The following is a 27,223-nucleotide window of genomic DNA, read 5'->3' as shown; positions in this document are numbered from 1 at the left end:
GGGTGGAATTGGTGTCTGGAATGCCAAACGGGAATTACCGCTGAAACAAACGGGGTGGGGAAAAAAAAAGGCCACGCTTCCCTGACCGGGAATCGAACCCGGGCCGCGGCGGTGAGAGCGCCGAATCCTAACCACTAGACCACCAGGGACACGGAGGAAAGCCCTCTCCCGTCTGTGGCGTGCCCGCAGCGCGACCGACGTCGGCTCTGAAAGCGGGGCCAAGCTCGGCAATCTTGAATTGAGACAGAGACTCGTCCACCAGCGATTCTTAAAACTGCAGTAACCCGTTGAAGACACGACCCCGCCTGCCGTCGTCACTTAGATCTAACCCGCAAAAGAATCACTGCTACAACGGCTTCCGCGACACAATGGTCAGCCACCTGGGGGAGGAACCGTGGTATGAATGACTGGAAGGACACAACAGGGAAACCCACCAGGTTCAGTGTCATACAGACTAGTGTCGCTTGACAGACAAAACTTGCAGTACAAGATTTCTAAAGATTCTTCACAATCACTGGAGTTACAGCCATCACACATCGGTGGGTTAACACTCACACACACAAAGAAAACCAGATCGCCCAGCACAAAGAAGAAAACAAGACTTACACCAAGTTGAGAGCACTTTGCCGCTGGGGGAACGGAATAACGACTATCTTCGATATTGACGCCAGGCTTTCCCTACACAAGGCCAGAACCAGACCGCGATAAGATGGCTCCGGGATGCCCGCGCTGCTCAGGTCGAGCCCGTTATGCCAAAGCAGCCTGTGGCGGGCAATGAAAACACAAGCAGCCCGTGTGTCTGCTTCCTGGTCTGCAAAGGCTCTCCAGGAAAATCTCTCTTGCGCTTCTGCTGAACTGCTGCTTCATCTACGCAGGGGCCCCCGCCTTCTTAATCAAGGAGTCCAATGGCAGCATTTGTCGCAAGTGCTCGTCAGTTCCCACACAGTCGGGGAGGAGCCCGGGACTTGATGAGGACAACGACAGCCTGCTTGGCATTGTTTTCCTCGGCACCTATCAATTAACACAGCAGGGTGTGACGTCCCCGGGGCGTGGGGTGTGAGTGAGGGACAGGAAGCAAGCAAGAGACAGAGGAAGTCAAGAGCCACCACACCCTGTTGCTTGCCAGTAATCACACAACTATGGCCCTCAGCTGATACCCCTTTACAAGTGGGAGACCCTGCTCCGAGTCCAGCCCGAGTGCAAAAGGCCCCAGCGAGATTTGAACTCGCGACCCCTGGTTTACAAGACCAGTGCTCTAACCCCTGAGCTATGGAGCCACAAGGCTCCAGGTCCTGACTCACGCGCAGACAAACGTACCGAGTCAAGCAGCTGGCAACATGAGGGAGACACGGTGCCCGGCTCAGCTACACAGCGGAGAAAGCAGAGAAAGGACGCCACGGCGAAGCTGAAGTCTTGCACAGGCCCATGGAAGACACCGAAGATCACCGAGGGAATCGACAGTCGGCCTGGCTCTTGTGTGGTTCCATGGTGTAATGGTTAGCACTCTGGACTCTGAATCCAGCGATCCGAGTTCAAATCTCGGTGGAACCTTTTGTGGGTGGAATTGGTGTCTGGAATGCCAAACGGGAATTACCGCTGAAACAAACGGGGTGGGGAAAAAAAAAGGCCACGCTTCCCTGACCGGGAATCGAACCCGGGCCGCGGCGGTGAGAGCGCCGAATCCTAACCACTAGACCACCAGGGACACGGAGGAAAGCCCTCTCCCGTCTGTGGCGTGCCCGCAGCGCGACCGACGTCGGCTCTGAAAGCGGGGCCAAGCTCGGCAATCTTGAATTGAGACAGAGACTCGTCCACCAGCGATTCTTAAAACTGCAGTAACCCGTTGAAGACACGACCCCGCCTGCCGTCGTCACTTAGATCTAACCCGCAACAGAATCACTGCTACAACGGCTTCCGCGACACAATGGTCAGCCACCTGGGGGAGGAACCGTGGTATGAATGACTGGAAGGACACAACAGGGAAACCCACCAGGTTCAGTGTCATACAGACTAGTGTCGCTTGACAGACAAAACTTGCAGTACAAGATTTCTAAAGATTCTTCACAATCACTGGAGTTACAGCCATCACACATCGGTGGGTTAACACTCACACACACAAAGAAAACCAGATCGCCCAGCACAAAGAAGAAAACAAGACTTACACCAAGTTGAGAGCACTTTGCCGCTGGGGGAACGGAATAACGACTATCTTCGATATTGACGCCAGGCTTTCCCTACACAAGGCCAGAACCAGACCGCGATAAGATGGCTCCGGGATGCCCGCGCTGCTCAGGTCGAGCCCGTTATGCCAAAGCAGCCTGTGGCGGGCAATGAAAACACAAGCAGCCCGTGTGTCTGCTTCCTGGTCTGCAAAGGCTCTCCAGGAAAATCTCTCTTGCGCTTCTGCTGAACTGCTGCTTCATCTACGCAGGGGCCCCCGCCTTCTTAATCAAGGAGTCCAATGGCAGCATTTGTCGCAAGTGCTCGTCAGTTCCCACACAGTCGGGGAGGAGCCCGGGACTTGATGAGGACAACGACAGCCTGCTTGGCATTGTTTTCCTCGGCACCTATCAATTAACACAGCAGGGTGTGACGTCCCCGGGGCGTGGGGTGTGAGTGAGGGACAGGAAGCAAGCAAGAGACAGAGGAAGTCAAGAGCCACCACACCCTGTTGCTTGCCAGTAATCACACAACTATGGCCCTCAGCTGATACCCCTTTACAAGTGGGAGACCCTGCTCCGAGTCCAGCCCGAGTGCAAAAGGCCCCAGCGAGATTTGAACTCGCGACCCCTGGTTTACAAGACCAGTGCTCTAACCCCTGAGCTATGGAGCCACAAGGCTCCAGGTCCTGACTCACGCGCAGACAAACGTACCGAGTCAAGCAGCTGGCAACATGAGGGAGACACGGTGCCCGGCTCAGCTACACAGCGGAGAAAGCAGAGAAAGGACGCCACGGCGAAGCTGAAGTCTTGCACAGGCCCATGGAAGACACCGAAGATCACCGAGGGAATCGACAGTCGGCCTGGCTCTTGTGTGGTTCCATGGTGTAATGGTTAGCACTCTGGACTCTGAATCCAGCGATCCGAGTTCAAATCTCAGTGGAACCTTTTGTGGGTGGAATTGGTGTCTGGAATGCCAAACGGGAATTACCGCTGAAACAAACGGGGTGGGGAAAAAAAAGGCCACGCTTCCCTGACCGGGAATCGAACCCGGGCCGCGGCGGTGAGAGCGCCGAATCCTAACCACTAGACCACCAGGGACACGGAGGAAAGCCCTCTCCCGTCTGTGGCGTGCCCGCAGCGCGACCGACATCGGCTCTGAAAGCGGGGCCAAGCTCGGCAATCTTGAATTGAGACAGAGACTCGTCCACCAGCGATTCTTAAAACTGCAGTAACCCGTTGAAGACACGACCCCGCCTGCCGTCGTCACTTAGATCTAACCCGCAAAAGAATCACTGCTACAACGGCTTCCGCGACACAATGGTCAGCCACCTGGGGGAGGAACCGTGGTATGAATGACTGGAAGGACACAACAGGGAAACCCACCAGGTTCAGTGTCATACAGACTAGTGTCGCTTGACAGACAAAACTTGCAGTACAAGATTTCTAAAGATTCTTCACAATCACTGGAGTTACAGCCATCACACATCGGTGGGTTAACACTCACACACACAAAGAAAACCAGATCGCCCAGCACAAAGAAGAAAACAAGACTTACACCAAGTTGAGAGCACTTTGCCGCTGGGGGAACGGAATAACGACTATCTTCGATATTGACGCCAGGCTTTCCCTACACAAGGCCAGAACCAGACCGCGATAAGATGGCTCCGGGATGCCCGCGCTGCTCAGGTCGAGCCCGTTATGCCAAAGCAGCCTGTGGCGGGCAATGAAAGCACAAGCAGCCCGTGTGTCTGCTTCCTGGTCTGCAAAGGTTCTCCAGGAAAATCTCTCTTGCGCTTCTGCTGAACTGCTGCTTCATCTACGCAGGGGCCCCCGCCTTCTTAATCAAGGAGTCCAATGGCAGCATTTGTCGCAAGTGCTCGTCAGTTCCCACACAGTCGGGGAGGAGCCCGGGACTTGATGAGGACAACGACAGCCTGCTTGGCATTGTTTTCCTCGGCACCTATCAATTAACACAGCAGGGTGTGACGTCCCCGGGGCGTGGGGTGTGAGTGAGGGACAGGAAGCAAGCAAGAGACAGAGGAAGTCAAGAGCCACCACACCCTGTTGCTTGCCAGTAATCACACAACTATGGCCCTCAGCTGATACCCCTTTACAAGTGGGAGACCCTGCTCCGAGTCCAGGCCGAGTGCGAAAGGCCCCAGCGAGATTTGAACTCGCGACCCCTGGTTTACAAGACCAGTGCTCTAACCCCTGAGCTATGGAGCCACAAGGCTCCAGGTCCTGACTCACGCGCAGACAAACGTACCGAGTCAAGCAGCTGGCAACATGAGGGAGACACGGTGCCCGGCTCAGCTACACAGCGGAGAAAGCAGAGAAAGGACGCCACGGCGAAGCTGAAGTCTTGCACAAGCCCATGGAAGACACCGAAGATCACCGAGGGAATCGACAGTCGGCCTGGCTCTTGTGTGGTTCCATGGTGTAATGGTTAGCACTCTGGACTCTGAATCCAGCGATCCGAGTTCAAATCTCGGTGGAACCTTTTGTGGGTGGAATTGGTGTCTGGAATGCCAAACGGGAATTACCGCTGAAACAAACGGGGTGGGGAAAAAAAAAGGCCACGCTTCCCTGACCGGGAATCGAACCCGGGCCGCGGCGGTGAGAGCGCCGAATCCTAACCACTAGACCACCAGGGACACGGAGGAAAGCCCTCTCCCGTCTGTGGCGTGCCCGCAGCGCGACCGACGTCGGCTCTGAAAGCGGGGCCAAGCTCGGCAATCTTGAATTGAGACAGAGACTCGTCCACCAGCGATTCTTAAAACTGCAGTAACCCGTTGAAGACACGACCCCGCCTGCCGTCGTCACTTAGATCTAACCCGCAAAAGAATCACTGCTACAACGGCTTCCGCGACACAATGGTCAGCCACCTGGGGGAGGAACCGTGGTATGAATGACTGGAAGGACACAACAGGGAAACCCACCAGGTTCAGTGTCATACAGACTAGTGTCGCTTGACAGACAAAACTTGCAGTACAAGATTTCTAAAGATTCTTCACAATCACTGGAGTTACAGCCATCACACATCGGTGGGTTAACACTCACACACACAAAGAAAACCAGATCGCCCAGCACAAAGAAGAAAACAAGACTTACACCAAGTTGAGAGCACTTTGCCGCTGGGGGAACGGAATAACGACTATCTTCGATATTGACGCCAGGCTTTCCCTACACAAGGCCAGAACCAGACCGCGATAAGATGGCTCCGGGATGCCCGCGCTGCTCAGGTCGAGCCCGTTATGCCAAAGCAGCCTGTGGCGGGCAATGAAAACACAAGCAGCCCGTGTGTCTGCTTCCTGGTCTGCAAAGGCTCTCCAGGAAAATCTCTCTTGCGCTTCTGCTGAACTGCTGCTTCATCTACGCAGGGGCCCCCGCCTTCTTAATCAAGGAGTCCAATGGCAGCATTTGTCGCAAGTGCTCGTCAGTTCCCACACAGTCGGGGAGGAGCCCGGGACTTGATGAGGACAACGACAGCCTGCTTGGCATTGTTTTCCTCGGCACCTATCAATTAACACAGCAGGGTGTGACGTCCCCGGGGCGTGGGGTGTGAGTGAGGGACAGGAAGCAAGCAAGAGACAGAGGAAGTCAAGAGCCACCACACCCTGTTGCTTGCCAGTAATCACACAACTATGGCCCTCAGCTGATACCCCTTTACAAGTGGGAGACCCTGCTCCGAGTCCAGCCCGAGTGCAAAAGGCCCCAGCGAGATTTGAACTCGCGACCCCTGGTTTACAAGACCAGTGCTCTAACCCCTGAGCTATGGAGCCACAAGGCTCCAGGTCCTGACTCACGCGCAGACAAACGTACCGAGTCAAGCAGCTGGCAACATGAGGGAGACACGGTGCCCGGCTCAGCTACACAGCGGAGAAAGCAGAGAAAGGACGCCACGGCGAAGCTGAAGTCTTGCACAGGCCCATGGAAGACACCGAAGATCACCGAGGGAATCGACAGTCGGCCTGGCTCTTGTGTGGTTCCATGGTGTAATGGTTAGCACTCTGGACTCTGAATCCAGCGATCCGAGTTCAAATCTCGGTGGAACCTTTTGTGGGTGGAATTGGTGTCTGGAATGCCAAACGGGAATTACCGCTGAAACAAACGGGGTGGGGAAAAAAAAGGCCACGCTTCCCTGACCGGGAATCGAACCCGGGCCGCGGCGGTGAGAGCGCCGAATCCTAACCACTAGACCACCAGGGACACGGAGGAAAGCCCTCTCCCGTCTGTGGCGTGCCCGCAGCGTGACCGACGTCGGCTCTGAAAGCGGGGCCAAGCTCGGCAATCTTGAATTGAGACAGAGACTCGTCCACCAGCGATTCTTAAAACTGCAGTAACCCGTTGAAGACACGACCCCGCCTGCCGTCGTCACTTAGATCTAACCCGCAAAAGAATCACTGCTACAACGGCTTCCGCGACACAATGGTCAGCCACCTGGGGGAGGAACCGTGGTATGAATGACTGGAAGGACACAACAGGGAAACCCACCAGGTTCAGTGTCATACAGACTAGTGTCGCTTGACAGACAAAACTTGCAGTACAAGATTTCTAAAGATTCTTCACAATCACTGGAGTTACAGCCATCACACATCGGTGGGTTAACACTCACACACACAAAGAAAACCAGATCGCCCAGCACAAAGAAGAAAACAAGACTTACACCAAGTTGAGAGCACTTTGCCGCTGGGGGAACGGAATAACGACTATCTTCGATATTGACGCCAGGCTTTCCCTACACAAGGCCAGAACCAGACCGCGATAAGATGGCTCCGGGATGCCCGCGCTGCTCAGGTCGAGCCCGTTATGCCAAAGCAGCCTGTGGCGGGCAATGAAAACACAAGCAGCCCGTGTGTCTGCTTCCTGGTCTGCAAAGGCTCTCCAGGAAAATCTCTCTTGCGCTTCTGCTGAACTGCTGCTTCATCTACGCAGGGGCCCCCGCCTTCTTAATCAAGGAGTCCAATGGCAGCATTTGTCGCAAGTGCTCGTCAGTTCCCACACAGTCGGGGAGGAGCCCGGGACTTGATGAGGACAACGACAGCCTGCTTGGCATTGTTTTCCTCGGCACCTATCAATTAACACAGCAGGGTGTGACGTCCCCGGGGCGTGGGGTGTGAGTGAGGGACAGGAAGCAAGCAAGAGACAGAGGAAGTCAAGAGCCACCACACCCTGTTGCTTGCCAGTAATCACACAACTATGGCCCTCAGCTGATACCCCTTTACAAGTGGGAGACCCTGCTCCGAGTCCAGCCCGAGTGCAAAAGGCCCCAGCGAGATTTGAACTCGCGACCCCTGGTTTACAAGACCAGTGCTCTAACCCCTGAGCTATGGAGCCACAAGGCTCCAGGTCCTGACTCACGCGCAGACAAACGTACCGAGTCAAGCAGCTGGCAACATGAGGGAGACACGGTGCCCGGCTCAGCTACACAGCGGAGAAAGCAGAGAAAGGACGCCACGGCGAAGCTGAAGTCTTGCACAGGCCCATGGAAGACACCGAAGATCACCGAGGGAATCGACAGTCGGCCTGGCTCTTGTGTGGTTCCATGGTGTAATGGTTAGCACTCTGGACTCTGAATCCAGCGATCCGAGTTCAAATCTCGGTGGAACCTTTTGTGGGTGGAATTGGTGTCTGGAATGCCAAACGGGAATTACCGCTGAAACAAACGGGGTGGGGAAAAAAAAAGGCCACGCTTCCCTGACCGGGAATCGAACCCGGGCCGCGGCGGTGAGAGCGCCGAATCCTAACCACTAGACCACCAGGGACACGGAGGAAAGCCCTCTCCCGTCTGTGGCGTGCCCGCAGCGCGACCGACGTCGGCTCTGAAAGCGGGGCCAAGCTCGGCAATCTTGAATTGAGACAGAGACTCGTCCACCAGCGATTCTTAAAACTGCAGTAACCCGTTGAAGACACGACCCCGCCTGCCGTCGTCACTTAGATCTAACCCGCAAAAGAATCACTGCTACAACGGCTTCCGCGACACAATGGTCAGCCACCTGGGGGAGGAACCGTGGTATGAATGACTGGAAGGACACAACAGGGAAACCCACCAGGTTCAGTGTCATACAGACTAGTGTCGCTTGACAGACAAAACTTGCAGTACAAGATTTCTAAAGATTCTTCACAATCACTGGAGTTACAGCCATCACACATCGGTGGGTTAACACTCACACACACAAAGAAAACCAGATCGCCCAGCACAAAGAAGAAAACAAGACTTACACCAAGTTGAGAGCACTTTGCCGCTGGGGGAACGGAATAACGACTATCTTCGATATTGACGCCAGGCTTTCCCTACACAAGGCCAGAACCAGACCGCGATAAGATGGCTCCGGGATGCCCGCGCTGCTCAGGTCGAGCCCGTTATGCCAAAGCAGCCTGTGGCGGGCAATGAAAACACATGCAGCCCGTGTGTCTGCTTCCTGGTCTGCAAAGGCTCTCCAGGAAAATCTCTCTTGCGCTTCTGCTGAACTGCTGCTTCATCTACGCAGGGGCCCCCGCCTTCTTAATCAAGGAGTCCAATGGCAGCATTTGTCGCAAGTGCTCGTCAGTTCCCACACAGTCGGGGAGGAGCCCGGGACTTGATGAGGACAACGACAGCCTGCTTGGCATTGTTTTCCTCGACACCTATCAATTAACACAGCAGGGTGTGACGTCCCCGGGGCGTGGGGTGTGAGTGAGGGACAGGAAGCAAGCAAGAGACAGAGGAAGTCAAGAGCCACCACACCCTGTTGCTTGCCAGTAATCACACAACTATGGCCCTCAGCTGATACCCCTTTACAAGTGGGAGACCCTGCTCCGAGTCCAGCCCGAGTGCAAAAGGCCCCAGCGAGATTTGAACTCGCGACCCCTGGTTTACAAGACCAGTGCTCTAACCCCTGAGCTATGGAGCCACAAGGCTCCAGGTCCTGACTCACGCGCAGACAAACGTACCGAGTCAAGCAGCTGGCAACATGAGGGAGACACGGTGCCCGGCTCAGCTACACAGCGGAGAAAGCAGAGAAAGGACGCCACGGCGAAGCTGAAGTCTTGCACAGGCCCATGGAAGACACCGAAGATCACCGAGGGAATCGACAGTCGGCCTGGCTCTTGTGTGGTTCCATGGTGTAATGGTTAGCACTCTGGACTCTGAATCCAGCGATCCGAGTTCAAATCTCGGTGGAACCTTTTGTGGGTGGAATTGGTGTCTGGAATGCCAAACGGGAATTACCGCTGAAACAAACGGGGTGGGGAAAAAAAAAGGCCACGCTCCCCTGACCGGGAATCGAACCCGGGCCGCGGCGGTGAGAGCGCCGAATCCTAACCACTAGACCACCAGGGACACGGAGGAAAGCCCTCTCCCGTCTGTGGCGTGCCCGCAGCGCGACCGACGTCGGCTCTGAAAGCGGGGCCAAGCTCGGCAATCTTGAATTGAGACAGAGACTCGTCCACCAGCGATTCTTAAAACTGCAGTAACCCGTTGAAGACACGACCCCGCCTGCCGTCGTCACTTAGATCTAACCCGCAAAAGAATCACTGCTACAACGGCTTCCGCGACACAATGGTCAGCCACCTGGGGGAGGAACCGTGGTATGAATGACTGGAAGGACACAACAGGGAAACCCACCAGGTTCAGTGTCATACAGACTAGTGTCGCTTGACAGACAAAACTTGCAGTACAAGATTTCTAAAGATTCTTCACAATCACTGGAGTTACAGCCATCACACATCGGTGGGTTAACACTCACACACACAAAGAAAACCAGATCGCCCAGCACAAAGAAGAAAACAAGACTTACACCAAGTTGAGAGCACTTTGCCGCTGGGGGAACGGAATAACGACTATCTTCGATATTGACGCCAGGCTTTCCCTACACAAGGCCAGAACCAGACCGCGATAAGATGGCTCCGGGATGCCCGCGCTGCTCAGGTCGAGCCCGTTATGCCAAAGCAGCCTGTGGCGGGCAATGAAAACACATGCAGCCCGTGTGTCTGCTTCCTGGTCTGCAAAGGCTCTCCAGGAAAATCTCTCTTGCGCTTCTGCTGAACTGCTGCTTCATCTACGCAGGGGCCCCCGCCTTCTTAATCAAGGAGTCCAATGGCAGCATTTGTCGCAAGTGCTCGTCAGTTCCCACACAGTCGGGGAGGAGCCCGGGACTTGATGAGGACAACGACAGCCTGCTTGGCATTGTTTTCCTCGACACCTATCAATTAACACAGCAGGGTGTGACGTCCCCGGGGCGTGGGGTGTGAGTGAGGGACAGGAAGCAAGCAAGAGACAGAGGAAGTCAAGAGCCACCACACCCTGTTGCTTGCCAGTAATCACACAACTATGGCCCTCAGCTGATACCCCTTTACAAGTGGGAGACCCTGCTCCGAGTCCAGCCCGAGTGCAAAAGGCCCCAGCGAGATTTGAACTCGCGACCCCTGGTTTACAAGACCAGTGCTCTAACCCCTGAGCTATGGAGCCACAAGGCTCCAGGTCCTGACTCACGCGCAGACAAACGTACCGAGTCAAGCAGCTGGCAACATGAGGGAGACACGGTGCCCGGCTCAGCTACACAGCGGAGAAAGCAGAGAAAGGACGCCACGGCGAAGCTGAAGTCTTGCACAGGCCCATGGAAGACACCGAAGATCACCGAGGGAATCGACAGTCGGCCTGGCTCTTGTGTGGTTCCATGGTGTAATGGTTAGCACTCTGGACTCTGAATCCAGCGATCCGAGTTCAAATCTCGGTGGAACCTTTTGTGGGTGGAATTGGTGTCTGGAATGCCAAACGGGAATTACCGCTGAAACAAACGGGGTGGGGAAAAAAAAGGCCACGCTTCCCTGACCGGGAATCGAACCCGGGCCGCGGCGGTGAGAGCGCCGAATCCTAACCACTAGACCACCAGGGACACGGAGGAAAGCCCTCTCCCGTCTGTGGCGTGCCCGCAGCGTGACCGACGTCGGCTCTGAAAGCGGGGCCAAGCTCGGCAATCTTGAATTGAGACAGAGACTCGTCCACCAGCGATTCTTAAAACTGCAGTAACCCGTTGAAGACACGACCCCGCCTGCCGTCGTCACTTAGATCTAACCCGCAAAAGAATCACTGCTACAACGGCTTCCGCGACACAATGGTCAGCCACCTGGGGGAGGAACCGTGGTATGAATGACTGGAAGGACACAACAGGGAAACCCACCAGGTTCAGTGTCATACAGACTAGTGTCGCTTGACAGACAAAACTTGCAGTACAAGATTTCTAAAGATTCTTCACAATCACTGGAGTTACAGCCATCACACATCGGTGGGTTAACACTCACACACACAAAGAAAACCAGATCGCCCAGCACAAAGAAGAAAACAAGACTTACACCAAGTTGAGAGCACTTTGCCGCTGGGGGAACGGAATAACGACTATCTTCGATATTGACGCCAGGCTTTCCCTACACAAGGCCAGAACCAGACCGCGATAAGATGGCTCCGGGATGCCCGCGCTGCTCAGGTCGAGCCCGTTATGCCAAAGCAGCCTGTGGCGGGCAATGAAAACACAAGCAGCCCGTGTGTCTGCTTCCTGGTCTGCAAAGGCTCTCCAGGAAAATCTCTCTTGCGCTTCTGCTGAACTGCTGCTTCATCTACGCAGGGGCCCCCGCCTTCTTAATCAAGGAGTCCAATGGCAGCATTTGTCGCAAGTGCTCGTCAGTTCCCACACAGTCGGGGAGGAGCCCGGGACTTGATGAGGACAACGACAGCCTGCTTGGCATTGTTTTCCTCGGCACCTATCAATTAACACAGCAGGGTGTGACGTCCCCGGGGCGTGGGGTGTGAGTGAGGGACAGGAAGCAAGCAAGAGACAGAGGAAGTCAAGAGCCACCACACCCTGTTGCTTGCCAGTAATCACACAACTATGGCCCTCAGCTGATACCCCTTTACAAGTGGGAGACCCTGCTCCGAGTCCAGCCCGAGTGCAAAAGGCCCCAGCGAGATTTGAACTCGCGACCCCTGGTTTACAAGACCAGTGCTCTAACCCCTGAGCTATGGAGCCACAAGGCTCCAGGTCCTGACTCACGCGCAGACAAACATACCGAGTCAAGCAGCTGGCAACATGAGGGAGACACGGTGCCCGGCTCAGCTACACAGCGGAGAAAGCAGAGAAAGGACGCCACGGCGAAGCTGAAGTCTTGCACAGGCCCATGGAAGACACCGAAGATCACCGAGGGAATCGACAGTCGGCCTGGCTCTTGTGTGGTTCCATGGTGTAATGGTTAGCACTCTGGACTCTGAATCCAGCGATCCGAGTTCAAATCTCGGTGGAACCTTTTGTGGGTGGAATTGGTGTCTGGAATGCCAAACGGGAATTACCGCTGAAACAAACGGGGTGGGGAAAAAAAAAGGCCACGCTTCCCTGACCGGGAATCGAACCCGGGCCGCGGCGGTGAGAGCGCCGAATCCTAACCACTAGACCACCAGGGACACGGAGGAAAGCCCTCTCCCGTCTGTGGCGTGCCCGCAGCGCGACCGACGTCGGCTCTGAAAGCGGGGCCAAGCTCGGCAATCTTGAATTGAGACAGAGACTCGTCCACCAGCGATTCTTAAAACTGCAGTAACCCGTTGAAGACACGACCCCGCCTGCCGTCGTCACTTAGATCTAACCCGCAAAAGAATCACTGCTACAACGGCTTCCGCGACACAATGGTCAGCCACCTGGGGGAGGAACCGTGGTATGAATGACTGGAAGGACACAACAGGGAAACCCACCAGGTTCAGTGTCATACAGACTAGTGTCGCTTGACAGACAAAACTTGCAGTACAAGATTTCTAAAGATTCTTCACAATCACTGGAGTTACAGCCATCACACATCGGTGGGTTAACACTCACACACACAAAGAAAACCAGATCGCCCAGCACAAAGAAGAAAACAAGACTTACACCAAGTTGAGAGCACTTTGCCGCTGGGGGAACGGAATAACGACTATCTTCGATATTGACGCCAGGCTTTCCCTACACAAGGCCAGAACCAGACCGCGATAAGATGGCTCCGGGATGCCCGCGCTGCTCAGGTCGAGCCCGTTATGCCAAAGCAGCCTGTGGCGGGCAATGAAAACACATGCAGCCCGTGTGTCTGCTTCCTGGTCTGCAAAGGCTCTCCAGGAAAATCTCTCTTGCGCTTCTGCTGAACTGCTGCTTCATCTACGCAGGGGCCCCCGCCTTCTTAATCAAGGAGTCCAATGGCAGCATTTGTCGCAAGTGCTCGTCAGTTCCCACACAGTCGGGGAGGAGCCCGGGACTTGATGAGGACAACGACAGCCTGCTTGGCATTGTTTTCCTCGACACCTATCAATTAACACAGCAGGGTGTGACGTCCCCGGGGCGTGGGGTGTGAGTGAGGGACAGGAAGCAAGCAAGAGACAGAGGAAGTCAAGAGCCACCACACCCTGTTGCTTGCCAGTAATCACACAACTATGGCCCTCAGCTGATACCCCTTTACAAGTGGGAGACCCTGCTCCGAGTCCAGCCCGAGTGCAAAAGGCCCCAGCGAGATTTGAACTCGCGACCCCTGGTTTACAAGACCAGTGCTCTAACCCCTGAGCTATGGAGCCACAAGGCTCCAGGTCCTGACTCACGCGCAGACAAACGTACCGAGTCAAGCAGCTGGCAACATGAGGGAGACACGGTGCCCGGCTCAGCTACACAGCGGAGAAAGCAGAGAAAGGACGCCACGGCGAAGCTGAAGTCTTGCACAGGCCCATGGAAGACACCGAAGATCACCGAGGGAATCGACAGTCGGCCTGGCTCTTGTGTGGTTCCATGGTGTAATGGTTAGCACTCTGGACTCTGAATCCAGCGATCCGAGTTCAAATCTCGGTGGAACCTTTTGTGGGTGGAATTGGTGTCTGGAATGCCAAACGGGAATTACCGCTGAAACAAACGGGGTGGGGAAAAAAAAAGGCCACGCTCCCCTGACCGGGAATCGAACCCGGGCCGCGGCGGTGAGAGCGCCGAATCCTAACCACTAGACCACCAGGGACACGGAGGAAAGCCCTCTCCCGTCTGTGGCGTGCCCGCAGCGCGACCGACGTCGGCTCTGAAAGCGGGGCCAAGCTCGGCAATCTTGAATTGAGACAGAGACTCGTCCACCAGCGATTCTTAAAACTGCAGTAACCCGTTGAAGACACGACCCCGCCTGCCGTCGTCACTTAGATCTAACCCGCAAAAGAATCACTGCTACAACGGCTTCCGCGACACAATGGTCAGCCACCTGGGGGAGGAACCGTGGTATGAATGACTGGAAGGACACAACAGGGAAACCCACCAGGTTCAGTGTCATACAGACTAGTGTCGCTTGACAGACAAAACTTGCAGTACAAGATTTCTAAAGATTCTTCACAATCACTGGAGTTACAGCCATCACACATCGGTGGGTTAACACTCACACACACAAAGAAAACCAGATCGCCCAGCACAAAGAAGAAAACAAGACTTACACCAAGTTGAGAGCACTTTGCCGCTGGGGGAACGGAATAACGACTATCTTCGATATTGACGCCAGGCTTTCCCTACACAAGGCCAGAACCAGACCGCGATAAGATGGCTCCGGGATGCCCGCGCTGCTCAGGTCGAGCCCGTTATGCCAAAGCAGCCTGTGGCGGGCAATGAAAACACATGCAGCCCGTGTGTCTGCTTCCTGGTCTGCAAAGGCTCTCCAGGAAAATCTCTCTTGCGCTTCTGCTGAACTGCTGCTTCATCTACGCAGGGGCCCCCGCCTTCTTAATCAAGGAGTCCAATGGCAGCATTTGTCGCAAGTGCTCGTCAGTTCCCACACAGTCGGGGAGGAGCCCGGGACTTGATGAGGACAACGACAGCCTGCTTGGCATTGTTTTCCTCGACACCTATCAATTAACACAGCAGGGTGTGACGTCCCCGGGGCGTGGGGTGTGAGTGAGGGACAGGAAGCAAGCAAGAGACAGAGGAAGTCAAGAGCCACCACACCCTGTTGCTTGCCAGTAATCACACAACTATGGCCCTCAGCTGATACCCCTTTACAAGTGGGAGACCCTGCTCCGAGTCCAGCCCGAGTGCAAAAGGCCCCAGCGAGATTTGAACTCGCGACCCCTGGTTTACAAGACCAGTGCTCTAACCCCTGAGCTATGGAGCCACAAGGCTCCAGGTCCTGACTCACGCGCAGACAAACGTACCGAGTCAAGCAGCTGGCAACATGAGGGAGACACGGTGCCCGGCTCAGCTACACAGCGGAGAAAGCAGAGAAAGGACGCCACGGCGAAGCTGAAGTCTTGCACAGGCCCATGGAAGACACCGAAGATCACCGAGGGAATCGACAGTCGGCCTGGCTCTTGTGTGGTTCCATGGTGTAATGGTTAGCACTCTGGACTCTGAATCCAGCGATCCGAGTTCAAATCTCGGTGGAACCTTTTGTGGGTGGAATTGGTGTCTGGAATGCCAAACGGGAATTACCGCTGAAACAAACGGGGTGGGGAAAAAAAAGGCCACGCTTCCCTGACCGGGAATCGAACCCGGGCCGCGGCGGTGAGAGCGCCGAATCCTAACCACTAGACCACCAGGGACACGGAGGAAAGCCCTCTCCCGTCTGTGGCGTGCCCGCAGCGTGACCGACGTCGGCTCTGAAAGCGGGGCCAAGCTCGGCAATCTTGAATTGAGACAGAGACTCGTCCACCAGCGATTCTTAAAACTGCAGTAACCCGTTGAAGACACGACCCCGCCTGCCGTCGTCACTTAGATCTAACCCGCAAAAGAATCACTGCTACAACGGCTTCCGCGACACAATGGTCAGCCACCTGGGGGAGGAACCGTGGTATGAATGACTGGAAGGACACAACAGGGAAACCCACCAGGTTCAGTGTCATACAGACTAGTGTCGCTTGACAGACAAAACTTGCAGTACAAGATTTCTAAAGATTCTTCACAATCACTGGAGTTACAGCCATCACACATCGGTGGGTTAACACTCACACACACAAAGAAAACCAGATCGCCCAGCACAAAGAAGAAAACAAGACTTACACCAAGTTGAGAGCACTTTGCCGCTGGGGGAACGGAATAACGACTATCTTCGATATTGACGCCAGGCTTTCCCTACACAAGGCCAGAACCAGACCGCGATAAGATGGCTCCGGGATGCCCGCGCTGCTCAGGTCGAGCCCGTTATGCCAAAGCAGCCTGTGGCGGGCAATGAAAACACAAGCAGCCCGTGTGTCTGCTTCCTGGTCTGCAAAGGCTCTCCAGGAAAATCTCTCTTGCGCTTCTGCTGAACTGCTGCTTCATCTACGCAGGGGCCCCCGCCTTCTTAATCAAGGAGTCCAATGGCAGCATTTGTCGCAAGTGCTCGTCAGTTCCCACACAGTCGGGGAGGAGCCCGGGACTTGATGAGGACAACGACAGCCTGCTTGGCATTGTTTTCCTCGGCACCTATCAATTAACACAGCAGGGTGTGACGTCCCCGGGGCGTGGGGTGTGAGTGAGGGACAGGAAGCAAGCAAGAGACAGAGGAAGTCAAGAGCCACCACACCCTGTTGCTTGCCAGTAATCACACAACTATGGCCCTCAGCTGATACCCCTTTACAAGTGGGAGACCCTGCTCCGAGTCCAGCCCGAGTGCAAAAGGCCCCAGCGAGATTTGAACTCGCGACCCCTGGTTTACAAGACCAGTGCTCTAACCCCTGAGCTATGGAGCCACAAGGCTCCAGGTCCTGACTCACGCGCAGACAAACGTACCGAGTCAAGCAGCTGGCAACATGAGGGAGACACGGTGCCCGGCTCAGCTACACAGCGGAGAAAGCAGAGAAAGGACGCCACGGCGAAGCTGAAGTCTTGCACAGGCCCATGGAAGACACCGAAGATCACCGAGGGAATCGACAGTCGGCCTGGCTCTTGTGTGGTTCCATGGTGTAATGGTTAGCACTCTGGACTCTGAATCCAGCGATCCGAGTTCAAATCTCGGTGGAACCTTTTGTGGGTGGAATTGGTGTCTGGAATGCCAAACGGGAATTACCGCTGAAACAAACGGGGTGGGGAAAAAAAAGGCCACGCTCCCCTGACCGGGAATCGAACCCGGGCCGCGGCGGTGAGAGCGCCGAATCCTAACCACTAGACCACCAGGGACACGGAGGAAAGCCCTCTCCCGTCTGTGGCGTGCCCGCAGCGCGACCGACGTCGGCTCTGAAAGCGGGGCCAAGCTCGGCAATCTTGAATTGAGACAGAGACTCGTCCACCAGCGATTCTTAAAACTGCAGTAACCCGTTGAAGACACGACCCCGCCTGCCGTCGTCACTTAGATCTAACCCGCAAAAGAATCACTGCTACAACGGCTTCCGCGACACAATGGTCAGCCACCTGGGGGAGGAACCGTGGTATGAATGACTGGAAGGACACAACAGGGAAACCCACCAGGTTCAGTGTCATACAGACTAGTGTCGCTTGACAGACAAAACTTGCAGTACAAGATTTCTAAAGATTCTTCACAATCACTGGAGTTACAGCCATCACACATCGGTGGGTTAACACTCACACACACAAAGAAAACCAGATCGCCCAGCACAAAGAAGAAAACAAGACTTACACCAAGTTGAGAGCACTTTGCCGCTGGGGGAACGGAATAACGACTATCTTCGATATTGACGCCAGGCTTTCCCTACACAAGGCCAGAACCAGACCGCGATAAGATGGCTCCGGGATGCCCGCGCTGCTCAGGTCGAGCCCGTTATGCCAAAGCAGCCTGTGGCGGGCAATGAAAACACATGCAGCCCGTGTGTCTGCTTCCTGGTCTGCAAAGGCTCTCCAGGAAAATCTCTCTTGCGCTTCTGCTGAACTGCTGCTTCATCTACGCAGGGGCCCCCGCCTTCTTAATCAAGGAGTCCAATGGCAGCATTTGTCGCAAGTGCTCGTCAGTTCCCACACAGTCGGGGAGGAGCCCGGGACTTGATGAGGACAACGACAGCCTGCTTGGCATTGTTTTCCTCGACACCTATCAATTAACACAGCAGGGTGTGACGTCCCCGGGGCGTGGGGTGTGAGTGAGGGACAGGAAGCAAGCAAGAGACAGAGGAAGTCAAGAGCCACCACACCCTGTTGCTTGCCAGTAATCACACAACTATGGCCCTCAGCTGATACCCCTTTACAAGTGGGAGACCCTGCTCCGAGTCCAGCCCGAGTGCAAAAGGCCCCAGCGAGATTTGAACTCGCGACCCCTGGTTTACAAGACCAGTGCTCTAACCCCTGAGCTATGGAGCCACAAGGCTCCAGGTCCTGACTCACGCGCAGACAAACGTACCGAGTCAAGCAGCTGGCAACATGAGGGAGACACGGTGCCCGGCTCAGCTACACAGCGGAGAAAGCAGAGAAAGGACGCCACGGCGAAGCTGAAGTCTTGCACAGGCCCATGGAAGACACCGAAGATCACCGAGGGAATCGACAGTCGGCCTGGCTCTTGTGTGGTTCCATGGTGTAATGGTTAGCACTCTGGACTCTGAATCCAGCGATCCGAGTTCAAATCTCGGTGGAACCTTTTGTGGGTGGAATTGGTGTCTGGAATGCCAAACGGGAATTACCGCTGAAACAAACGGGGTGGGGAAAAAAAAGGCCACGCTTCCCTGACCGGGAATCGAACCCGGGCCGCGGCGGTGAGAGCGCCGAATCCTAACCACTAGACCACCAGGGACACGGAGGAAAGCCCTCTCCCGTCTGTGGCGTGCCCGCAGCGTGACCGACGTCGGCTCTGAAAGCGGGGCCAAGCTCGGCAATCTTGAATTGAGACAGAGACTCGTCCACCAGCGATTCTTAAAACTGCAGTAACCCGTTGAAGACACGACCCCGCCTGCCGTCGTCACTTAGATCTAACCCGCAAAAGAATCACTGCTACAACGGCTTCCGCGACACAATGGTCAGCCACCTGGGGGAGGAACCGTGGTATGAATGACTGGAAGGACACAACAGGGAAACCCACCAGGTTCAGTGTCATACAGACTAGTGTCGCTTGACAGACAAAACTTGCAGTACAAGATTTCTAAAGATTCTTCACAATCACTGGAGTTACAGCCATCACACATCGGTGGGTTAACACTCACACACACAAAGAAAACCAGATCGCCCAGCACAAAGAAGAAAACAAGACTTACACCAAGTTGAGAGCACTTTGCCGCTGGGGGAACGGAATAACGACTATCTTCGATATTGACGCCAGGCTTTCCCTACACAAGGCCAGAACCAGACCGCGATAAGATGGCTCCGGGATGCCCGCGCTGCTCAGGTCGAGCCCGTTATGCCAAAGCAGCCTGTGGCGGGCAATGAAAACACAAGCAGCCCGTGTGTCTGCTTCCTGGTCTGCAAAGGCTCTCCAGGAAAATCTCTCTTGCGCTTCTGCTGAACTGCTGCTTCATCTACGCAGGGGCCCCCGCCTTCTTAATCAAGGAGTCCAATGGCAGCATTTGTCGCAAGTGCTCGTCAGTTCCCACACAGTCGGGGAGGAGCCCGGGACTTGATGAGGACAACGACAGCCTGCTTGGCATTGTTTTCCTCGGCACCTATCAATTAACACAGCAGGGTGTGACGTCCCCGGGGCGTGGGGTGTGAGTGAGGGACAGGAAGCAAGCAAGAGACAGAGGAAGTCAAGAGCCACCACACCCTGTTGCTTGCCAGTAATCACACAACTATGGCCCTCAGCTGATACCCCTTTACAAGTGGGAGACCCTGCTCCGAGTCCAGCCCGAGTGCAAAAGGCCCCAGCGAGATTTGAACTCGCGACCCCTGGTTTACAAGACCAGTGCTCTAACCCCTGAGCTATGGAGCCACAAGGCTCCAGGTCCTGACTCACACGCAGACAAACGTACCGAGTCAAGCAGCTGGCAACATGAGGGAGACACGGTGCCCGGCTCAGCTACACAGCGGAGAAAGCAGAGAAAGGACGCCACGGCGAAGCTGAAGTCTTGCACAGGCCCATGGAAGACACCGAAGATCACCGAGGGAATCGACAGTCGGCCTGGCTCTTGTGTGGTTCCATGGTGTAATGGTTAGCACTCTGGACTCTGAATCCAGCGATCCGAGTTCAAATCTCGGTGGAACCTTTTGTGGGTGGAATTGGTGTCTGGAATGCCAAACGGGAATTACCGCTGAAACAAACGGGGTGGGGAAAAAAAAGGCCACGCTTCCCTGACCGGGAATCGAACCCGGGCCGCGGCGGTGAGAGCGCCGAATCCTAACCACTAGACCACCAGGGACACGGAGGAAAGCCCTCTCCCGTCTGTGGCGTGCCCGCAGCGCGACCGACGTCGGCTCTGAAAGCGGGGCCAAGCTCGGCAATCTTGAATTGAGACAGAGACTCGTCCACCAGCGATTCTTAAAACTGCAGTAACCCGTTGAAGACACGACCCCGCCTGCCGTCGTCACTTAGATCTAACCCGCAAAAGAATCACTGCTACAACGGCTTCCGCGACACAATGGTCAGCCACCTGGGGGAGGAACCGTGGTATGAATGACTGGAAGGACACAACAGGGAAACCCACCAGGTTCAGTGTCATACAGACTAGTGTCGCTTGACAGACAAAACTTGCAGTACAAGATTTCTAAAGATTCTTCACAATCACTGGAGTTACAGCCATCACACATCGGTGGGTTAACACTCACACACACAAAGAAAACCAGATCGCCCAGCACAAAGAAGAAAACAAGACTTACACCAAGTTGAGAGCACTTTGCCGCTGGGGGAACGGAATAACGACTATCTTCGATATTGACGCCAGGCTTTCCCTACACAAGGCCAGAACCAGACCGCGATAAGATGGCTCCGGGATGCCCGCGCTGCTCAGGTCGAGCCCGTTATGCCAAAGCAGCCTGTGGCGGGCAATGAAAACACAAGCAGCCCGTGTGTCTGCTTCCTGGTCTGCAAAGGCTCTCCAGGAAAATCTCTCTTGCGCTTCTGCTGAACTGCTGCTTCATCTACGCAGGGGCCCCCGCCTTCTTAATCAAGGAGTCCAATGGCAGCATTTGTCGCAAGTGCTCGTCAGTTCCCACACAGTCGGGGAGGAGCCCGGGACTTGATGAGGACAACGACAGCCTGCTTGGCATTGTTTTCCTCGGCACCTATCAATTAACACAGCAGGGTGTGACGTCCCCGGGGCGTGGGGTGTGAGTGAGGGACAGGAAGCAAGCAAGAGACAGAGGAAGTCAAGAGCCACCACACCCTGTTGCTTGCCAGTAATCACACAACTATGGCCCTCAGCTGATACCCCTTTACAAGTGGGAGACCCTGCTCCGAGTCCAGCCCGAGTGCAAAAGGCCCCAGCGAGATTTGAACTCGCGACCCCTGGTTTACAAGACCAGTGCTCTAACCCCTGAGCTATGGAGCCACAAGGCTCCAGGTCCTGACTCACGCGCAGACAAACGTACCGAGTCAAGCAGCTGGCAACATGAGGGAGACACGGTGCCCGGCTCAGCTACACAGCGGAGAAAGCAGAGAAAGGACGCCACGGCGAAGCTGAAGTCTTGCACAGGCCCATGGAAGACACCGAAGATCACCGAGGGAATCGACAGTCGGCCTGGCTCTTGTGTGGTTCCATGGTGTAATGGTTAGCACTCTGGACTCTGAATCCAGCGATCCGAGTTCAAATCTCGGTGGAACCTTTTGTGGGTGGAATTGGTGTCTGGAATGCCAAACGGGAATTACCGCTGAAACAAACGGGGTGGGGAAAAAAAAAGGCCACGCTTCCCTGACCGGGAATCGAACCCGGGCCGCGGCGGTGAGAGCGCCGAATCCTAACCACTAGACCACCAGGGACACGGAGGAAAGCCCTCTCCCGTCTGTGGCGTGCCCGCAGCGCGACCGACGTCGGCTCTGAAAGCGGGGCCAAGCTCGGCAATCTTGAATTGAGACAGAGACTCGTCCACCAGTGATTCTTAAAACTGCAGTAACCCGTTGAAGACACGACCCCGCCTGCCGTCGTCACTTAGATCTAACCCGCAAAAGAATCACTGCTACAACGGCTTCCGCGACACAATGGTCAGCCACCTGGGGGAGGAACCGTGGTATGAATGACTGGAAGGACACAACAGGGAAACCCACCAGGTTCAGTGTCATACAGACTAGTGTCGCTTGACAGACAAAACTTGCAGTACAAGATTTCTAAAGATTCTTCACAATCACTGGAGTTACAGCCATCACACATCGGTGGGTTAACACTCACACACACAAAGAAAACCAGATCGCCCAGCACAAAGAAGAAAACAAGACTTACACCAAGTTGAGAGCACTTTGCCGCTGGGGGAACGGAATAACGACTATCTTCGATATTGACGCCAGGCTTTCCCTACACAAGGCCAGAACCAGACCGCGATAAGATGGCTCCGGGATGCCCGCGCTGCTCAGGTCGAGCCCGTTATGCCAAAGCAGCCTGTGGCGGGCAATGAAAACACAAGCAGCCCGTGTGTCTGCTTCCTGGTCTGCAAAGGCTCTCCAGGAAAATCTCTCTTGCGCTTCTGCTGAACTGCTGCTTCATCTACGCAGGGGCCCCCGCCTTCTTAATCAAGGAGTCCAATGGCAGCATTTGTCGCAAGTGCTCGTCAGTTCCCACACAGTCGGGGAGGAGCCCGGGACTTGATGAGGACAACGACAGCCTGCTTGGCATTGTTTTCCTCGGCACCTATCAATTAACACAGCAGGGTGTGACGTCCCCGGGGCGTGGGGTGTGAGTGAGGGACAGGAAGCAAGCAAGAGACAGAGGAAGTCAAGAGCCACCACACCCTGTTGCTTGCCAGTAATCACACAACTATGGCCCTCAGCTGATACCCCTTTACAAGTGGGAGACCCTGCTCCGAGTCCAGGCCGAGTGCAAAAGGCCCCAGCGAGATTTGAACTCGCGACCCCTGGTTTACAAGACCAGTGCTCTAACCCCTGAGCTATGGAGCCACAAGGCTCCAGGTCCTGACTCACGCGCAGACAAACGTACCGAGTCAAGCAGCTGGCAACATGAGGGAGACACGGTGCCCGGCTCAGCTACACAGCGGAGAAAGCAGAGAAAGGACGCCACGGCGAAGCTGAAGTCTTGCACAGGCCCATGGAAGACACCGAAGATCACCGAGGGAATCGACAGTCGGCCTGGCTCTTGTGTGGTTCCATGGTGTAATGGTTAGCACTCTGGACTCTGAATCCAGAGATCCGAGTTCAAATCTCGGTGGAACCTTTTGTGGGTGGAATTGGTGTCTGGAATGCCAAACGGGAATTACCGCTGAAACAAACGGGGTGGGGAAAAAAAAGGCCACGCTTCCCTGACCGGGAATCGAACCCGGGCCGCGGCGGTGAGAGCGCCGAATCCTAACCACTAGACCACCAGGGACACGGAGGAAAGCCCTCTCCCGTCTGTGGCGTGCCCGCAGCGCGACCGACGTCGGCTCTGAAAGCGGGGCCAAGCTCGGCAATCTTGAATTGAGACAGAGACTCGTCCACCAGCGATTCTTAAAACTGCAGTAACCCGTTGAAGACACGACCCCGCCTGCCGTCGTCACTTAGATCTAACCCGCAAAAGAATCACTGCTACAACGGCTTCCGCGACACAATGGTCAGCCACCTGGGGGAGGAACCGTGGTATGAATGACTGGAAGGACACAACAGGGAAACCCACCAGGTTCAGTGTCATACAGACTAGTGTCGCTTGACAGACAAAACTTGCAGTACAAGATTTCTAAAGATTCTTCACAATCACTGGAGTTACAGCCATCACACATCGGTGGGTTAACACTCACACACACAAAGAAAACCAGATCGCCCAGCACAAAGAAGAAAACAAGACTTACACCAAGTTGAGAGCACTTTGCCGCTGGGGGAACGGAATAACGACTATCTTCGATATTGACGCCAGGCTTTCCCTACACAAGGCCAGAACCAGACCGCGATAAGATGGCTCCGGGATGCCCGCGCTGCTCAGGTCGAGCCCGTTATGCCAAAGCAGCCTGTGGCGGGCAATGAAAACACAAGCAGCCCGTGTGTCTGCTTCCTGGTCTGCAAAGGCTCTCCAGGAAAATCTCTCTTGCGCTTCTGCTGAACTGCTGCTTCATCTACGCAGGGGCCCCCGCCTTCTTAATCAAGGAGTCCAATGGCAGCATTTGTCGCAAGTGCTCGTCAGTTCCCACACAGTCGGGGAGGAGCCCGGGACTTGATGAGGACAACGACAGCCTGCTTGGCATTGTTTTCCTCGGCACCTATCAATTAACACAGCAGGGTGTGACGTCCCCGGGGCGTGGGGTGTGAGTGAGGGACAGGAAGCAAGCAAGAGACAGAGGAAGTCAAGAGCCACCACACCCTGTTGCTTGCCAGTAATCACACAACTATGGCCCTCAGCTGATACCCCTTTACAAGTGGGAGACCCTGCTCCGAGTCCAGGCCGAGTGCAAAAGGCCCCAGCGAGATTTGAACTCGCGACCCCTGGTTTACAAGACCAGTGCTCTAACCCCTGAGCTATGGAGCCACAAGGCTCCAGGTCCTGACTCACGCGCAGACAAACGTACCGAGTCAAGCAGCTGGCAACATGAGGGAGACACGGTGCCCGGCTCAGCTACACAGCGGAGAAAGCAGAGAAAGGACGCCACGGCGAAGCTGAAGTCTTGCACAGGCCCATGGAAGACACCGAAGATCACCGAGGGAATCGACAGTCGGCCTGGTTCTTGTGTGGTTCCATGGTGTAATGGTTAGCACTCTGGACTCTGAATCCAGCGATCCGAGTTCAAATCTCGGTGGAACCTTTTGTGGGTGGAATTGGTGTCTGGAATGCCAAACGGGAATTACCGCTGAAACAAACGGGGTGGGGAAAAAAAAGGCCACGCTTCCCTGACCGGGAATCGAACCCGGGCCGCGGCGGTGAGAGCGCCGAATCCTAACCACTAGACCACCAGGGACACGGAGGAAAGCCCTCTCCCGTCTGTGGCGTGCCCGCAGCGCGACCGACGTCGGCTCTGAAAGCGGGGCCAAGCTCGGCAATCTTGAATTGAGACAGAGACTCGTCCACCAGCGATTCTTAAAACTGCAGTAACCCGTTGAAGACACGACCCCGCCTGCCGTCGTCACTTAGTTCTAACCCGCAAAAGAATCACTGCTACAACGGCTTCCGCGACACAATGGTCAGCCACCTGGGGGAGGAACCGTGGCATGAATGACTGGAAGGACACAACAGGGAAACCCACCAGGTTCAGTGTCATACAGACTAGTGTCGCTTGACAGACAAAACTTGCAGTACAAGATTTCTAAAGATTCTTCACAATCACTGGAGTTACAGCCATCACACATCGGTGGGTTAACACTCACACACACAAAGAAAACCAGATCGCCCAGCACAAAGAAGAAAACAAGACTTACACCAAGTTGAGAGCACTTTGCCGCTGGGGGAACGGAATAACGACTATCTTCGATATTGACGCCAGGCTTTCCCTACACAAGGCCAGAACCAGACCGCGATAAGATGGCTCCGGGATGCCCGCGCTGCTCAGGTCGAGCCCGTTATGCCAAAGCAGCCTGTGGCGGGCAATGAAAACACAAGCAGCCCGTGTGTCTGCTTCCTGGTCTGCAAAGGCTCTCCAGGAAAATCTCTCTTGCGCTTCTGCTGAACTGCTGCTTCATCTACGCAGGGGCCCCCGCCTTCTTAATCAAGGAGTCCAATGGCAGCATTTGTCGCAAGTGCTCGTCAGTTCCCACACAGTCGGGGAGGAGCCCGGGACTTGATGAGGACAACGACAGCCTGCTTGGCATTGTTTTCCTCGGCACCTATCAATTAACACAGCAGGGTGTGACGTCCCCGGGGCGTGGGGTGTGAGTGAGGGACAGGAAGCAAGCAAGAGACAGAGGAAGTCAAGAGCCACCACACCCTGTTGCTTGCCAGTAATCACACAACTATGGCCCTCAGCTGATACCCCTTTACAAGTGGGAGACCCTGCTCCGAGTCCAGCCCGAGTGCAAAAGGCCCCAGCGAGATTTGAACTCGCGACCCCTGGTTTACAAGACCAGTGCTCTAACCCCTGAGCTATGGAGCCACAAGGCTCCAGGTCCTGACTCACGCGCAGACAAACGTACCGAGTCAAGCAGCTGGCAACATGAGGGAGACACGGTGCCCGGCTCAGCTACACAGCGGAGAAAGCAGAGAAAGGACGCCACGGCGAAGCTGAAGTCTTGCACAGGCCCATGGAAGACACCGAAGATCACCGAGGGAATCGACAGTCGGGCTGGCTCTTGTGTGGTTCCATGGTGTAATTGGTAGCACTCTGGACTCTGAATCCAGCGATCCGAGTTCAAATCTCGGTGGAACCTTTTGTGGGTGGAATTGGTGTCTGGAATGCCAAACGGGAATTACCGCTGAAACAAACGGGGTGGGGAAAAAAAAAGGCCACGCTTCCCTGACCGGGAATCGAACCCGGGCCGCGGCGGTGAAGCGCCGAATCCTAACCACTAGACCACCAGGGACACGGAAGAAAGCCCTCTCCCGTCTGTGGCGTGCCCGCAGCGCGACCGACGTCGGCTCTGAAAGCGGGGCCAAGCTCGGCAATCTTGAATTGAGACAGAGACTCGTCCACCAGCGATTCTTAAAACTGCAGTAACCCGTTGAAGACACGACCCCGCCTGCCGTCGTCACTTAGATCTAACCCGCAAAAGAATCACTGCTACAACAGCTTCCGCGACACAATGGTCAGCCACCTGGGGGAGGAACCGTGGCATGAATGACTGGAAGGACACAACAGGGAAACCCACCAGGTTCAGTGTCATACAGACTAGTGTCGCTTGACAGACAAAACTTGCAGTACAAGATTTCTAAAGATTCTTCACAATCACTGGAGTTACAGCCATCACACATCGGTGGGTTAACACTCACACACACAAAGAAAACCAGATCGCCCAGCACAAAGAAGAAAACAAGACTTACACCAAGTTGAGAGCACTTTGCTGCTGGGGGAACGGAATAACGACTATCTTCGATATTGACGCCAGGCTTTCCCTACACAAGGCCAGAACCAGACCGCGATAAGATGGCTCCGGGATGCCCGCGCTGCTCAGGTCGAGCCCGTTATGCCAAAGCAGCCTGTGGCGGGCAATGAAAA

The 27,223-nt window shown here is 55.1% G+C and overlaps 51 non-coding genes across 51 annotated transcripts; 17 read left to right on the top strand and 34 right to left on the bottom strand.

Annotated features, from left to right (window-relative positions):
• Nucleotides 1-77: 77 nt before the first annotated feature.
• On the bottom strand, nucleotides 78-149 carry trnae-cuc (transfer RNA glutamic acid (anticodon CUC)). Its single transcript has one exon. It is a non-coding gene; the product is annotated as a tRNA-Glu (tRNA).
• A 1,055-nt stretch (nucleotides 150-1,204) lies between these two features.
• trnat-ugu (transfer RNA threonine (anticodon UGU)) lies at nucleotides 1,205-1,277 on the bottom strand. The gene has a single exon. It is a non-coding gene; the product is annotated as a tRNA-Thr (tRNA).
• A 202-nt stretch (nucleotides 1,278-1,479) lies between these two features.
• On the top strand, nucleotides 1,480-1,551 carry trnaq-cug (transfer RNA glutamine (anticodon CUG)). Its single transcript has one exon. It is a non-coding gene; the product is annotated as a tRNA-Gln (tRNA).
• Nucleotides 1,552-1,633: 82 nt separating this feature from the next.
• Nucleotides 1,634-1,705, bottom strand: trnae-cuc (transfer RNA glutamic acid (anticodon CUC)). Its single transcript has one exon. It is a non-coding gene; the product is annotated as a tRNA-Glu (tRNA).
• A 1,055-nt stretch (nucleotides 1,706-2,760) lies between these two features.
• On the bottom strand, nucleotides 2,761-2,833 carry trnat-ugu (transfer RNA threonine (anticodon UGU)). The gene has a single exon. It is a non-coding gene; the product is annotated as a tRNA-Thr (tRNA).
• Nucleotides 2,834-3,035: 202 nt separating this feature from the next.
• On the top strand, nucleotides 3,036-3,107 carry trnaq-cug (transfer RNA glutamine (anticodon CUG)). Its single transcript has one exon. It is a non-coding gene; the product is annotated as a tRNA-Gln (tRNA).
• Nucleotides 3,108-3,188: 81 nt separating this feature from the next.
• trnae-cuc (transfer RNA glutamic acid (anticodon CUC)) lies at nucleotides 3,189-3,260 on the bottom strand. Its single transcript has one exon. It is a non-coding gene; the product is annotated as a tRNA-Glu (tRNA).
• Nucleotides 3,261-4,315: 1,055 nt separating this feature from the next.
• Nucleotides 4,316-4,388, bottom strand: trnat-ugu (transfer RNA threonine (anticodon UGU)). Its single transcript has one exon. It is a non-coding gene; the product is annotated as a tRNA-Thr (tRNA).
• A 202-nt stretch (nucleotides 4,389-4,590) lies between these two features.
• trnaq-cug (transfer RNA glutamine (anticodon CUG)) lies at nucleotides 4,591-4,662 on the top strand. Its single transcript has one exon. It is a non-coding gene; the product is annotated as a tRNA-Gln (tRNA).
• An 82-nt stretch (nucleotides 4,663-4,744) lies between these two features.
• On the bottom strand, nucleotides 4,745-4,816 carry trnae-cuc (transfer RNA glutamic acid (anticodon CUC)). The gene has a single exon. It is a non-coding gene; the product is annotated as a tRNA-Glu (tRNA).
• Nucleotides 4,817-5,871: 1,055 nt separating this feature from the next.
• On the bottom strand, nucleotides 5,872-5,944 carry trnat-ugu (transfer RNA threonine (anticodon UGU)). Its single transcript has one exon. It is a non-coding gene; the product is annotated as a tRNA-Thr (tRNA).
• A 202-nt stretch (nucleotides 5,945-6,146) lies between these two features.
• trnaq-cug (transfer RNA glutamine (anticodon CUG)) lies at nucleotides 6,147-6,218 on the top strand. Its single transcript has one exon. It is a non-coding gene; the product is annotated as a tRNA-Gln (tRNA).
• Nucleotides 6,219-6,299: 81 nt separating this feature from the next.
• trnae-cuc (transfer RNA glutamic acid (anticodon CUC)) lies at nucleotides 6,300-6,371 on the bottom strand. The gene has a single exon. It is a non-coding gene; the product is annotated as a tRNA-Glu (tRNA).
• Nucleotides 6,372-7,426: 1,055 nt separating this feature from the next.
• On the bottom strand, nucleotides 7,427-7,499 carry trnat-ugu (transfer RNA threonine (anticodon UGU)). The gene has a single exon. It is a non-coding gene; the product is annotated as a tRNA-Thr (tRNA).
• A 202-nt stretch (nucleotides 7,500-7,701) lies between these two features.
• Nucleotides 7,702-7,773, top strand: trnaq-cug (transfer RNA glutamine (anticodon CUG)). The gene has a single exon. It is a non-coding gene; the product is annotated as a tRNA-Gln (tRNA).
• Nucleotides 7,774-7,855: 82 nt separating this feature from the next.
• trnae-cuc (transfer RNA glutamic acid (anticodon CUC)) lies at nucleotides 7,856-7,927 on the bottom strand. Its single transcript has one exon. It is a non-coding gene; the product is annotated as a tRNA-Glu (tRNA).
• Nucleotides 7,928-8,982: 1,055 nt separating this feature from the next.
• On the bottom strand, nucleotides 8,983-9,055 carry trnat-ugu (transfer RNA threonine (anticodon UGU)). Its single transcript has one exon. It is a non-coding gene; the product is annotated as a tRNA-Thr (tRNA).
• A 202-nt stretch (nucleotides 9,056-9,257) lies between these two features.
• On the top strand, nucleotides 9,258-9,329 carry trnaq-cug (transfer RNA glutamine (anticodon CUG)). Its single transcript has one exon. It is a non-coding gene; the product is annotated as a tRNA-Gln (tRNA).
• Nucleotides 9,330-9,411: 82 nt separating this feature from the next.
• Nucleotides 9,412-9,483, bottom strand: trnae-cuc (transfer RNA glutamic acid (anticodon CUC)). The gene has a single exon. It is a non-coding gene; the product is annotated as a tRNA-Glu (tRNA).
• A 1,055-nt stretch (nucleotides 9,484-10,538) lies between these two features.
• trnat-ugu (transfer RNA threonine (anticodon UGU)) lies at nucleotides 10,539-10,611 on the bottom strand. The gene has a single exon. It is a non-coding gene; the product is annotated as a tRNA-Thr (tRNA).
• Nucleotides 10,612-10,813: 202 nt separating this feature from the next.
• trnaq-cug (transfer RNA glutamine (anticodon CUG)) lies at nucleotides 10,814-10,885 on the top strand. Its single transcript has one exon. It is a non-coding gene; the product is annotated as a tRNA-Gln (tRNA).
• An 81-nt stretch (nucleotides 10,886-10,966) lies between these two features.
• trnae-cuc (transfer RNA glutamic acid (anticodon CUC)) lies at nucleotides 10,967-11,038 on the bottom strand. The gene has a single exon. It is a non-coding gene; the product is annotated as a tRNA-Glu (tRNA).
• Nucleotides 11,039-12,093: 1,055 nt separating this feature from the next.
• Nucleotides 12,094-12,166, bottom strand: trnat-ugu (transfer RNA threonine (anticodon UGU)). The gene has a single exon. It is a non-coding gene; the product is annotated as a tRNA-Thr (tRNA).
• Nucleotides 12,167-12,368: 202 nt separating this feature from the next.
• On the top strand, nucleotides 12,369-12,440 carry trnaq-cug (transfer RNA glutamine (anticodon CUG)). Its single transcript has one exon. It is a non-coding gene; the product is annotated as a tRNA-Gln (tRNA).
• Nucleotides 12,441-12,522: 82 nt separating this feature from the next.
• Nucleotides 12,523-12,594, bottom strand: trnae-cuc (transfer RNA glutamic acid (anticodon CUC)). Its single transcript has one exon. It is a non-coding gene; the product is annotated as a tRNA-Glu (tRNA).
• Nucleotides 12,595-13,649: 1,055 nt separating this feature from the next.
• trnat-ugu (transfer RNA threonine (anticodon UGU)) lies at nucleotides 13,650-13,722 on the bottom strand. The gene has a single exon. It is a non-coding gene; the product is annotated as a tRNA-Thr (tRNA).
• A 202-nt stretch (nucleotides 13,723-13,924) lies between these two features.
• Nucleotides 13,925-13,996, top strand: trnaq-cug (transfer RNA glutamine (anticodon CUG)). Its single transcript has one exon. It is a non-coding gene; the product is annotated as a tRNA-Gln (tRNA).
• Nucleotides 13,997-14,078: 82 nt separating this feature from the next.
• On the bottom strand, nucleotides 14,079-14,150 carry trnae-cuc (transfer RNA glutamic acid (anticodon CUC)). Its single transcript has one exon. It is a non-coding gene; the product is annotated as a tRNA-Glu (tRNA).
• A 1,055-nt stretch (nucleotides 14,151-15,205) lies between these two features.
• Nucleotides 15,206-15,278, bottom strand: trnat-ugu (transfer RNA threonine (anticodon UGU)). Its single transcript has one exon. It is a non-coding gene; the product is annotated as a tRNA-Thr (tRNA).
• Nucleotides 15,279-15,480: 202 nt separating this feature from the next.
• Nucleotides 15,481-15,552, top strand: trnaq-cug (transfer RNA glutamine (anticodon CUG)). The gene has a single exon. It is a non-coding gene; the product is annotated as a tRNA-Gln (tRNA).
• An 81-nt stretch (nucleotides 15,553-15,633) lies between these two features.
• On the bottom strand, nucleotides 15,634-15,705 carry trnae-cuc (transfer RNA glutamic acid (anticodon CUC)). Its single transcript has one exon. It is a non-coding gene; the product is annotated as a tRNA-Glu (tRNA).
• Nucleotides 15,706-16,760: 1,055 nt separating this feature from the next.
• Nucleotides 16,761-16,833, bottom strand: trnat-ugu (transfer RNA threonine (anticodon UGU)). Its single transcript has one exon. It is a non-coding gene; the product is annotated as a tRNA-Thr (tRNA).
• Nucleotides 16,834-17,035: 202 nt separating this feature from the next.
• On the top strand, nucleotides 17,036-17,107 carry trnaq-cug (transfer RNA glutamine (anticodon CUG)). The gene has a single exon. It is a non-coding gene; the product is annotated as a tRNA-Gln (tRNA).
• Nucleotides 17,108-17,188: 81 nt separating this feature from the next.
• Nucleotides 17,189-17,260, bottom strand: trnae-cuc (transfer RNA glutamic acid (anticodon CUC)). Its single transcript has one exon. It is a non-coding gene; the product is annotated as a tRNA-Glu (tRNA).
• A 1,055-nt stretch (nucleotides 17,261-18,315) lies between these two features.
• trnat-ugu (transfer RNA threonine (anticodon UGU)) lies at nucleotides 18,316-18,388 on the bottom strand. The gene has a single exon. It is a non-coding gene; the product is annotated as a tRNA-Thr (tRNA).
• A 202-nt stretch (nucleotides 18,389-18,590) lies between these two features.
• trnaq-cug (transfer RNA glutamine (anticodon CUG)) lies at nucleotides 18,591-18,662 on the top strand. The gene has a single exon. It is a non-coding gene; the product is annotated as a tRNA-Gln (tRNA).
• An 81-nt stretch (nucleotides 18,663-18,743) lies between these two features.
• On the bottom strand, nucleotides 18,744-18,815 carry trnae-cuc (transfer RNA glutamic acid (anticodon CUC)). The gene has a single exon. It is a non-coding gene; the product is annotated as a tRNA-Glu (tRNA).
• Nucleotides 18,816-19,870: 1,055 nt separating this feature from the next.
• On the bottom strand, nucleotides 19,871-19,943 carry trnat-ugu (transfer RNA threonine (anticodon UGU)). Its single transcript has one exon. It is a non-coding gene; the product is annotated as a tRNA-Thr (tRNA).
• Nucleotides 19,944-20,145: 202 nt separating this feature from the next.
• On the top strand, nucleotides 20,146-20,217 carry trnaq-cug (transfer RNA glutamine (anticodon CUG)). The gene has a single exon. It is a non-coding gene; the product is annotated as a tRNA-Gln (tRNA).
• Nucleotides 20,218-20,298: 81 nt separating this feature from the next.
• On the bottom strand, nucleotides 20,299-20,370 carry trnae-cuc (transfer RNA glutamic acid (anticodon CUC)). The gene has a single exon. It is a non-coding gene; the product is annotated as a tRNA-Glu (tRNA).
• Nucleotides 20,371-21,425: 1,055 nt separating this feature from the next.
• Nucleotides 21,426-21,498, bottom strand: trnat-ugu (transfer RNA threonine (anticodon UGU)). Its single transcript has one exon. It is a non-coding gene; the product is annotated as a tRNA-Thr (tRNA).
• A 202-nt stretch (nucleotides 21,499-21,700) lies between these two features.
• On the top strand, nucleotides 21,701-21,772 carry trnaq-cug (transfer RNA glutamine (anticodon CUG)). The gene has a single exon. It is a non-coding gene; the product is annotated as a tRNA-Gln (tRNA).
• Nucleotides 21,773-21,854: 82 nt separating this feature from the next.
• trnae-cuc (transfer RNA glutamic acid (anticodon CUC)) lies at nucleotides 21,855-21,926 on the bottom strand. Its single transcript has one exon. It is a non-coding gene; the product is annotated as a tRNA-Glu (tRNA).
• A 1,055-nt stretch (nucleotides 21,927-22,981) lies between these two features.
• trnat-ugu (transfer RNA threonine (anticodon UGU)) lies at nucleotides 22,982-23,054 on the bottom strand. Its single transcript has one exon. It is a non-coding gene; the product is annotated as a tRNA-Thr (tRNA).
• Nucleotides 23,055-23,256: 202 nt separating this feature from the next.
• trnaq-cug (transfer RNA glutamine (anticodon CUG)) lies at nucleotides 23,257-23,328 on the top strand. Its single transcript has one exon. It is a non-coding gene; the product is annotated as a tRNA-Gln (tRNA).
• An 81-nt stretch (nucleotides 23,329-23,409) lies between these two features.
• On the bottom strand, nucleotides 23,410-23,481 carry trnae-cuc (transfer RNA glutamic acid (anticodon CUC)). Its single transcript has one exon. It is a non-coding gene; the product is annotated as a tRNA-Glu (tRNA).
• A 1,055-nt stretch (nucleotides 23,482-24,536) lies between these two features.
• Nucleotides 24,537-24,609, bottom strand: trnat-ugu (transfer RNA threonine (anticodon UGU)). Its single transcript has one exon. It is a non-coding gene; the product is annotated as a tRNA-Thr (tRNA).
• A 202-nt stretch (nucleotides 24,610-24,811) lies between these two features.
• On the top strand, nucleotides 24,812-24,883 carry trnaq-cug (transfer RNA glutamine (anticodon CUG)). Its single transcript has one exon. It is a non-coding gene; the product is annotated as a tRNA-Gln (tRNA).
• An 81-nt stretch (nucleotides 24,884-24,964) lies between these two features.
• On the bottom strand, nucleotides 24,965-25,036 carry trnae-cuc (transfer RNA glutamic acid (anticodon CUC)). The gene has a single exon. It is a non-coding gene; the product is annotated as a tRNA-Glu (tRNA).
• Nucleotides 25,037-26,091: 1,055 nt separating this feature from the next.
• Nucleotides 26,092-26,164, bottom strand: trnat-ugu (transfer RNA threonine (anticodon UGU)). The gene has a single exon. It is a non-coding gene; the product is annotated as a tRNA-Thr (tRNA).
• A 202-nt stretch (nucleotides 26,165-26,366) lies between these two features.
• trnaq-cug (transfer RNA glutamine (anticodon CUG)) lies at nucleotides 26,367-26,438 on the top strand. Its single transcript has one exon. It is a non-coding gene; the product is annotated as a tRNA-Gln (tRNA).
• Nucleotides 26,439-27,223: the final 785 nt, after the last annotated feature.

The sequence above is a fragment of the Lepisosteus platostomus genome, chromosome 8 (genome assembly GCF_059453375.1).
Source record: "Lepisosteus platostomus isolate fLepPlt1 chromosome 8, fLepPlt1.hap1, whole genome shotgun sequence".
In the NCBI taxonomy this organism is placed as follows: Eukaryota; Metazoa; Chordata; class Actinopteri; order Semionotiformes; family Lepisosteidae; genus Lepisosteus; species Lepisosteus platostomus.
The sequence above is the reverse complement of the archived record's forward strand: the minus strand, read 5'-3'. Positions and strand labels throughout refer to the sequence as shown.